The sequence below is a fragment of the Paramisgurnus dabryanus genome, unplaced genomic scaffold (genome assembly GCF_030506205.2).
Source record: "Paramisgurnus dabryanus unplaced genomic scaffold, PD_genome_1.1 h2tg000242l_1_61393__unordered_in_group10, whole genome shotgun sequence".
Lineage (NCBI taxonomy): Eukaryota > Metazoa > Chordata > Actinopteri > Cypriniformes > Cobitidae > Paramisgurnus > Paramisgurnus dabryanus.
Genome location: NW_027394139.1, coordinates 25,001 through 35,000, shown reverse-complemented (window position 1 = coordinate 35,000; position 10,000 = coordinate 25,001). Strand labels below are relative to the sequence as shown.

Sequence of the window (10,000 nt, the reverse complement as noted above, 5' to 3'; positions counted from 1 at the left end):
GGCCACCGTCCTCGGGGGTCCGGGGCCGGCCTCGGGTGCACTGTGGTCGGGTAGAGGTGCCACCGTCCTCGGGGGTCCGAGGCCGGCCTCGGGTGCACTGTGGTCGGGTAGAGGTGCCACAGTTCTCGGGGTCGTATCTCGGCCGGGGAAAGGGTTAGAGAGGCGAGGGTTGGCTCGTTGGAAAGGTCCCTCCGCGGGGCGTCCGAGGGTGGGTGTCCCGAAGGGCTGCGGCGAAGGGCTCCGGAGCTACGGCCGTGGGAATATCAAGGGGTGGTACCCCGTATCTCGGCCGGGGAAAGGGTTAGAGAGGCGAGGGTTGGCTCGTTGGAAAGGTCCATTCGCGGGGCGTCCGAGGGTGGGTGTCCCGAAGGGCTGCGGCGAAGGGCTCCGGAGCTACGGCCGTGGGAATATCAAGGGGTGGTACCCCGTATCTCGGCCGGGGAAAGGGTTAGAGAGGCGAGGGTTGGCTCGTTGGAAAGGTCCCTCCGCGGGTCGTCCGAGGGTGGGTGTCCCGAAGGGCTGCGGCGAAGGGCTCCGGAGCTACGGCCGTGGGAATATCAAGGGGTGGTACCCCGTATCTCGGCCGGGCTTAGGGTTAGAGAGGCGCGGGTTGGCTCGTTGGATAGGTCCGCTCCGGTAGAGCAACCGACCCAAGGGACGAGTCGATCCGACCCAAGGCGCCCGAGCTACGGGCGTTTAAAGGTCAGGCGGTGGTGCCCCGTATCTCGGCCGGGCTTGGGGTTAGAGAGACGCGGGTTGGCTCGTTGGAAAGGTCCCCTCCGGTGGAGCAACCGACCCAAAGGGCGAAGTCCTGGGACTTTGTGCGCCGGAGCTACGGGCGTTTAAAGGTCAGGCGGTGGTGCCCCGTATCTCGGCCGGGCTTAGGGTTAGAGAGACGAGGGTTGGCTCGTTGGAAAGGGCCGCTCCGGTAGAGCAACCGACCCAAAGGGCGAGTCGATCCGAGCAAAGGCGTCCGAGCTGCGGCCGTGGGAAAATCCGCGGAGGGACCGCCGTATCTCGGCCGGGCTTGGGGTTAGGGAGAAGCGGGTAGGCTCGTTCGAAAGGTCCCCTCGGGTGGAGCAACCGACCCAAAGGGCGAGTCGATCCGAGCAAAGGCGCCCGAGTTACGGCCGTTTAAAGGTCAGGCGGTGGTACCCCGTATCTCGGCCGGGCTTAGGGTTAGAGAGACGAGGGTTGGCTCGTTGGAAAGGTCCGCTCGGGTGGAGCAACAGACCCAAAGGGCGAGTCGATCCGAGCAAAGGCGCCCGAGCTGCGGCCGTTGGAAAATCCGGGGAGGGACCGCCGTATCTCGGCCGGGCTTAGGGTTAGAGAGAAGCGGGTTGGCTCGTTGGATAGGGCCGCTCCGGTAGAGCAACCGACCCGAAGGGCGAGTCGATCCGAGCAAAGGCGCCCGAGCTGCGGCCGTGGGAAAATCCGCGGAGGGACCGCCGTATCTCGGCCGGGCTTAGGGTTAGAGAGAAGCGGGTTGGCTCGTTGGATAGGGCCGCTCCGGTAGAGCAACCGACCCAAAGGGCGAGTCGATCCGAGCAAAGGCGCCCGTGCTGCGGCCGTGGGAAAATCCGCGGAGGGACCGCCGTATCTCGGCCGGGCTTAGGGTTAGAGAGACGAGGGTTGGCTCGTTGGATAGGGCCGCTCCGGTAGGGCAACCGACCCAAAGGGCGAGTCGATCCGAGCAAAGGCGCCCGTGCTGCGGCCGTGGGAAAATCCGGGGAGGGACCGCCGTATCTCGGCCGGGCTTAGGGTTAGAGAGACGAGGGTTGGCTCGTTGGATAGGGCCGCTCCGGTAGAGCAACCGACCCAAAGGGCGAGTCGATCCGAGCAAAGGCGCCCGTGCTGCGGCCGTGGGAAAATCCGGGGAGGGACCGCCGTATCTCGGCCGGGCTTAGGGTTAGAGAGACGAGGGTTGGCTCGTTGGATAGGGCCGCTCCGGTAGAGCAACCGACCCAAAGGGCGAGTCGATCCGAGCAAAGGCGCCCGTGCTGCGGCCGTGGGAAAATCCGGGGAGGGACCGCCGTATCTCGGCCGGGCTTAGGGTTAGAGAGACGAGGGTTGGCTCGTTGGATAGGGCCGCTCCGGTAGAGCAACCGACCCAAAGGGCGAGTCGATCCGAGCAAAGGCGCCCGTGCTGCGGCCGTGGGAAAATCCGGGGAGGGACCGCCGTATCTCGGCCGGGGAAAGGGTTAGAGAGACGAGGGTTGGCTCGTTGGATAGGGCCGCTCCGGTAGAGCAACCGACCCAAAGGGCGAGTCGATCCGAGCAAAGGCGCCCGTGCTGCGGCCGTGGGAAAATCCGGGGAGGGACCGCCGTATCTCGGCCGGGGAAAGGGCTAGAGGCTCGCGGGTAGGCTCGTTCGAAAGCTCCCCTCCGGCATAGCGACCGACCCGAAGGGCGAAGGCCCCGGACCCGAGGCGCCCGAGAAACGGCCGTGGGAAAATCCGGGCATAGACCGCCGTATCTCGGCCGGGGAAGGGGCTAGAGGCTCGCGGGTAGGCTCGTTCGAAAGGCCCCCTCCGGCGGAGCGACCGACCCAAAGGGCGAAGGCCCCGGACCCGAGGCGCCCGAGATACGGCCGCGGGAATTTCCGCGAGCTTCGACCGGACGTATCTCCGGCGGGCGGGGTCGCACGGACCCGAGGCCGGGCTCGTCGGAAAGCCCCGGGACGGACCTTTCGAACGAGACCGGCCGCGCGTCCGGGCGACCTCCGAGGCGGACGCTAGGGGCGCCGGAGCCCCGGACGAGCGAAAATTCCGCGACCACCCGCCCGTATCTCGGCCCGGGAAAGGGCCAGAGACTCGAGGGAGGGCTCGTTCGAAAGCTCCCCTCCGGCATAGCGACCGACCCGAAGGGCGAAGGCCCCGGACCCGAGGCGCCCGAGAAACGGCCGTGGGAAAATCCCGCGGGGGTAGGCCGTATCTCGGCCCCGGAAAGGGCTAGCGACGCGCGGGTGGGCTCGTTCGAAAGGCCCCCCGCGGAGGAGCCACCCACCCGAAGGGCGAAGGCCCCGGACCCGGGGCGCCGGAGCAGCGCGGTAACGAAATTCGAATTTTCGACCGGAAGTATCTCGGGCCCCCGGGGTCGCACGGACCCGCGGCCGGTCTCGTCGGAAAGCCCCGGGCGAGACCTTTCCGACGAGCCCGGCCCCGAGTCCGTAGGACCTTCCCCGGCCGAGATACGGCGCCCGGCAGTTCATTGGCCGATATCTCGGAAACGGGGCGTCGTAGACGCTCCGTGGTATTGGTGACCTTGACGATGCCGGGTCAGACGAGTCGGCCGCGGGCACGGGCCCGGGGGCGCCGGCCGCCAGAGTCGGGTGGCTCGCGCACTTCCAGGCGGGTCCGCTCGCGCACCTCCAGGCACCCCGACCCACTCGCCGAGGCCGACCGAGGTGCGCCGTCCCGGCCGCGGACCGGTCGGGGTCCCCTCTCGAAAGGGCAGTAGTGTGAACAGGTGCCATCGGGTATATAGGGGAAGGGGTCCTCTCGAACCAGGCCTTCGAACCCGCGCGAGCCTAGCCCGGCAAGGCTCACCCTCCCCGGCCACGGGTTCGGCCTCCGTCCCCCTGGAGGTCCGGCACCTCCAGGGTCCCCGACCCTGCCTCCCCTGCCCGAGGGGAGGCCTCCGAGGCGGGCCTGACAGGGCGGCCCTCCCTCCTGGAAGTCCGGTTCCTCCAGGGTCCCCGACCCTGCCTCCCCTGCCCGAGGGGAGGCCTCCGAGGCGGGCCTGACAGGGCGGCCCTCCCTCCTGGAAGTATGGTTCCTCCAGGGCACGCGTCCCTACCTCCGTAGCCCAGATGGGTGACTCCGAGGCGGGCCTGACAGGGCGGCCCTCCCTCCTGGAAGTCCGGTTCCTCCAGGGCACACGTCCCTGCCTCCTTAGCCCAGAGAGGTGACTCCGAGGCGGGCCTGACAGGGCGGCCCTCCCTCCTGGAAGTCCGGTTCCTCCAGGGCACACGTCCCTACCTCCGTAGCCCAGATGGGTGACTCGAAAGCGGGCCTGACAGGGCGGCCCTCCCTCCTGGAAGTCTGGTTCCTCCAGGGCACACGTCCCTGCCTCCTTAGCCCAGAGAGGTGACTCCGAGGCGGGCCTGACAGGGCGGCCCTCCCTCCTGGAAGTCCGGTTCCTCCAGGGCACACGTCTCTGCCTCCTTAGCCCAGAGAGGTGACTCCGAGGCGGGCCTGACAGGGCGGCCCTCCCTCCTGGAAGTCCGGTTCCTCCAGGGCACACGTCCCTGCCTCCTTAGCCCAGAGAGGTGACTCCGAGGCGGGCCTGACAGGGCGGCCCTCCCTCCTGGAAGTCCGGTTCCTCCAGGGCACACGTCTCTGCCTCCTTAGCCCAGAGAGGTGACTCCGAGGCGGGCCTGACAGGGCGGCCCTCCCTCCTGGAAGTCCGGTTCCTCCAGGGCACACGTCCCTACCTCCGTAGCCCAGACGGGTGACTCGAAAGCGGGCCTGACAGGGCGGCCCTCCCTCCTGGAAGTCTGGTTCCTCCAGGGCACACGTCCCTGCCTCCTTAGCCCAGAGAGGTGACTCCGAGGCGGGCCTGACAGGGCGGCCCTCCCTCCTGGAAGTCCGTTTCCTCCAGGGCACACGTCCCTACCTCCGTAGCCCAGATGGGTGACTCGAAAGCGGGCCTGACAGGGCGGCCCTCCCTCCTGGAAGTCTGGTTCCTCCAGGGCACACGTCCCTACCTCCGTAGCCCAGATGGGTGACTCGAAAGCGGGCCTGACAGGGCGGCCCTCCCTCCTGGAAGTCTGGTTCCTCCAGGGCACGCGTCCCTGCCTCCGTAGCCCAGATGGGTGACTCCGAGGCGGGCCTGACAGGGCGGCCCTCCCTCCTGGAAGTCTGGTTCCTCCAGGGCACACGTCCCTACCTCCTTAGCCCAGATGGGTGACTCGAAAGCGGGCCTGACAGGGCGGCCCTCCCTCCTGGAAGTCTGGTTCCTCCAGGGCACACGTCCCTACCTCCTTAGCCCAGATGGGTGACTCCGAGGCGGGCCTGACAGGGCGGCCCTCCCTCCTGGAAGTCTGGTTCCTCCAGGGCACGCGTCCCTACCTCCTTAGCCCAGAGAGGTGACTCCGAGGCGGGCCTGACAGGGCGGCCCTCCCTCCTGGAAGTCTGGTTCCTCCAGGGCACACGTCCCTACCTCCTTAGCCCAGATGGGTGACTCGAAAGCGGGCCTGACAGGGCGGCCCTCCCTCCTGGAAGTCTGGTTCCTCCAGGGCACACGTCCCTACCTCCTTAGCCCAGATGGGTGACTCGAAATCGGGCCTGACAGGGCGGCCCTCCCTCCTGGAAGTCTGGTTCCTCCAGGGCACACGTCCCTACCTCCTTAGCCCAGATGGGTGACTCGAAATCGGGCCTGACAGGGCGGCCCTCCCTCCTGGAAGTCTGGTTCCTCCAGGGCACACGTCCCTACCTCCTTAGCCCAGATGGGTGACTCGAAAGCGGGCCTGACAGGGCGGCCCTCCCTCCTGGAAGTCTGGTTCCTCCAGGGCACACGTCCCTACCTCCTTAGCCCAGATGGGTGACTCCGAGGCGGGCCTGACAGGGCGGCCCTCCCTCCTGGAAGTCTGGTTCCTCCAGGGCACACGTCCCTACCTCCTTAGCCCAGAGAGGTGACTCCGAGGCGGGCCTGACAGGGCGGCCCTCCCTCCTGGAAGTCCGGTTCCTCCAGGGCACACGTCCCTACCTCCTTAGCCCAGATGGGTGACTCGAAATCGGGCCTGACAGGGCGGCCCTCCCTCCTGGAAGTCCGGTTCCTCCAGGGCACACGTCCCTACCTCCTTAGCCCAGATGGGTGACTCGAAATCGGGCCTGACAGGGCGGCCCTCCCTCCTGGAAGTCTGGTTCCTCCAGGGCACACGTCCCTACCTCCTTAGCCCAGATGGGTGACTCGAAAGCGGGCCTGACAGGGCGGCCCTCCCTCCTGGAAGTCTGGTTCCTCCAGGGCACACGTCCCTACCTCCTTAGCCCAGATGGGTGACTCGAAAGCGGGCCTGACAGGGCGGCCCTCCCTCCTGGAAGTCTGGTTCCTCCAGGGCACACGTCCCTACCTCCTTAGCCCAGATGGGTGACTCGAAATCGGGCCTGACAGGGCGGCCCTCCCTCCTGGAAGTCTGGTTCCTCCAGGGCACACGTCCCTACCTCCTTAGCCCAGATGGGTGACTCGAAAGCGGGCCTGACAGGGCGGCCCTCCCTCCTGGAAGTCTGGTTCCTCCAGGGCACACGTCCCTACCTCCTTAGCCCAGATGGGTGACTCGAAAGCGGGCCTGACAGGGCGGCCCTCCCTCCTGGAAGTCAGGTTCCTCCAGGGCACACGTCCCTACCTCCGTAGCCCAGAGTGGTGACTCGAAAGCGGACGCGGGAGGGTGTACGTGGCGCACCCCCAGGCCGAAGAGAGGTCTCGTGAGCGGACGCGAGGGTGTACGACAGAAGGCCTGGAAGTCTCTGACTTCCAGGGTCACCGACCCTACCTCATGAGCCCGAAGAGGTGACTCGAATGCGGACGCGGGGGTGTACGTGGCGCACCCCCAGGCCGAAGAGAGGTCTCGTGAGCGGACACGAGAAGTACGACAGAGGGCCTGGAAGCAAAAGCGGGTGACTCGTGCACTTCCAGAAAAGGCAAAAGCGGGTGACTCGTGCACTTCCATAAAGCCGAAAAGAGGTCTCGTGAGCGGACACGAGAAGTACGACAGAGGGCCTGGAGGTAAAAGCGGGTGACTCGTGCACTTCCAGGGTCTCCGACCTTACGGCGCCTTCCGACGCGGGCGCCTCCTCCCGGACGAGCCACGGGAAGGGCCCCTTCTCTCAAGGGGCGGTCGTTTGAACAGGTGCCATCGGGTATATAGGGATGGGTGCCTCGAAGTGGACCTCCAGCGTCCTCCCTCCCTGCGACAGATCCCAAGAAAGGTCTGTGCGCGTCGGTGTGCGATGAACGAAAAACCGTTAAAAGAACTGGAACGGTTGGAACGGACGAAGGGCGTCTGATGTGAGGCAGCGCCCCGGGCGAGTGTCGGCCGAAGGCTCACAATTAAAGAGCTCATACCCGAAAGATGGGAAAAAACGATCCGCCCTGGATCATCAAGGCTAATGCCTAAAAACTAAAGCTACCTTGGGTGATGGAACTCGGCTACGGCCGCAAAACGATCCGCCCTGGATCATCAAGGCTAATGCCTAAAAACTAAAGCTACCTTGGGTGATGGAACTCGGCTACGGCCGCAAAACGATCCGCCCTGGATCAAGGCTACGGCCTAAAAACGGCAAAAAAAGATCCAAAAGTCCCTGGATCAAGGCGCTTCGGCTTAAAACCTGTGAAAAGATCCGCCCTGGATCAAGGCTACGGCCTTAAAACTGCTCAAAAGATCCGCCCTGGATCAAGGCTACGGCCTTAAAACTGCTAAAAAGATCCTAAAGTCTCTGGATCTAGGCTACGGCCTCAAAGACACACGTGTTGTGAGAAAAGATCCGCCCTGGATCTCCAGGCTACGGCCTCAAAGGTTCGACCCGACCATATATGCTCAGACACGGGCGAACACAAAAGCGTAACAACCCCTGTTGGAACCGTCGAAGGATCTCGGCGTCGGCCGTAAAACGGAAACCCCCCGGTCGTCGGTACGCGTGTGGCGGTCGAGGGCCCCCGGCCGCCGGTCGGCGCGGGCGCGTGGATAGGTCTCCCGAGCGGTCAAGGAGTCCCGGAAGCCGGTCGGAGCGAGCGGCCGGCCCCGGGGCACCCTACCCTCTCGGGCGCACCGACCCCACGCGTTTCGTCTCGGTCGGCGTCCGGGGTTCCGAGACACCCTTATGTATCTGTGTGACAGACGGAGTGGCACACCGTCTGCGGCGGGACAGGGCCGCCGACCGCGATGGAAGTCGAGTGTGGCGGCTTCCAGGGTCCAAGACCCTATAGACGGACGGAGTGGCGACCCGTCTGCGGCGGGCCAGGGCCGCCGACCGCGATGGAAGTCGAGTGGGGCGGCTTCCAGGGTCCAAGACCCTACAGACAGACGGAGTGGCGACCCGTCTGCGGCGGGCCAGGGCCGCCGACCGCGATGGAAGTCGAGTGGGGCGGCTTCCAGGGTCCAAGACCCTACAGACAGACGGAGTGGTGACCCGTCTGCGGCGGGACAGGGCCGCCGACCGTTACGGAAGTCGAGGGGGACGGCTTCCAGGGTCCAAGACCCTATCTGTGTGACAGACGAAGGTGCATCGTCTGGGGCGGGACAGGGCCGCCGACCGCTATGGAAGTCGAGTTGGGTTGCTCGTGAACTTCCAGGGTCCAAGACCCTCTCTTCGTGACCGACGAAGGTGCTCTGTCTGGGGCGGTACGGGGCCGCCGACCGCTATGGAAGTCGAGTTGGGTTGCTCGTGTACTTCCAGGGTCCAAGACCCTCTCTTCGTGACCGACGAAGGTGCTCTGTCTGGGGCGGTACGGGGCCGCCGACCGCTATGGAAGTCGAGTTGGGTGGCTCGTGCACTTCCAGGGTCCAAGACCCAACGCGTTTGACCGACGAAGGTGCCCCGTCCCCGGGCACGGACGGGGACGGGCCCGGCCTCCGGGCCGCCGTGGAAGTCGAGTCGGGTGGCTCTCGCACTTCCAGGGTCCTCGACCCTATCTGTCTGACCGACGAAGGCGCTTCGTCTCGGGCGGGCCAGGGCCGCCAGCCGCTATGGAAGCCGAGTCGGGTGGCTCGTGCGCTTCCAGGGTCCACGACCCTGCCTTCGTGACCGACGAAGGCGCTCTGTCTGGGGCGGTACAGAGCCGGGCCCCGTCCAGCAGGGGACGGTGGCCCGAACAGGTGCCATCGGGTATATAGGGAAGAGCACCTCGCTGATTCTCCAAGGTGATAGGCTACCGGATCCCATGACCTCTCGAGCCCAGCGAGAGGCCTCTCGAGCGGACACAAATGCCTCGAAAAAGTCCCTCTGCACTGAGGTAGTGACGATTCTTATTACGAATGGCAAATCATCCAAGGAAGGGACGAACCCGGCTGGCCTCGGCCGTTAAACGAGCCGGCTTCGTTCGGCCGCTAAACGAACCGGCGTCGTTCGGCCGCAAAACGAACCGGCGTCGGCCGCTAAACGAAACCCCGGGCGGGACAGGGCCGCCCACGTCTCAGCCTTAATGACCCGTTACGGGGTGACGCCCGGATACGCTTTGTGTGTCATGGCCCTGAGATTCTGGAAATCGAACTGCGCCTGGGGCAGGCCTCCGCCCGGCCGACGTTAGCGCGTCGGCCGCCATGGGCGGTCGGTTCCTCCCCGACCCGGCGCTCTCGCCTCCAGGGGGGCTCTCCGGAGCCCGCCCGACCCTTTCCGCGGGAGACTCAGACGGTCCGTCAGACGCGAAGGTCCGCCACCGGCGGCCGGCGAGGGCCTCGGCGACCGAGGGCGGAGACGCCCCCGGCCCGTCGCGGCCACCCGGCCCCGCGAAACGCACCTTTCCTCGGTTACGGCCCACCCGGCCGCCCCTCAGCCTACGAGAGGGGAGAGCCACACGAGAGTGGCCCCGGTCCCGCTCCCCCCGGGGGGTGGAAACCGGGACCCGCGCCGCGTGAACCCCGGGTCAGAGCGAGGCTCTCCTACGGCTACACTACCTGGTTGATCCTGCCAGTAACATATGCTTGTCTCAAAGATTAAGCCATGCAGGTCTAAGTGCACACGGCCGGTACAGTGAAACTGCGAATGGCTCATTAAATCAGTTATGGTTCCTTTGATCGCTCCACCCGTACTTGGATAACTGTGGCAATTCCAGAGCTAATACATGCAAACGAGCGCCGACCCGGCCCGCGAGGGCCGGGGACGCGTGCATTTATCAGACCCAAAACCCATCCGGGACGCGTCTCCGGGCGCGCCCCGGCCGCTTTGGTGACTCAGGATAACCTCGAGCCGATCGCGCGCCCCCGCGGCGGCGACGACTCATTCGAATGTCTGCCCTATCAACTTTCGATGGTACTTTAGGCGCCTACCATGGTGACCACGGG

At 66.0% G+C, this 10,000-nt stretch overlaps 1 non-coding gene across 1 annotated transcript in view; it reads left to right on the top strand.

The window, feature by feature from the left end:
• Positions 1-9,610: 9,610 nt before the first annotated feature.
• Positions 9,611-10,000, top strand: part of LOC141281755 (18S ribosomal RNA) — a 1,855-nt gene continuing 1,465 nt past the window's right edge. Inside the window, exon 1 of the ribosomal RNA XR_012336120.1 lies at positions 9,611-10,000. This exon is cut by the window's right edge and continues 1,465 nt beyond it. This is a non-coding gene — a ribosomal RNA (18S ribosomal RNA).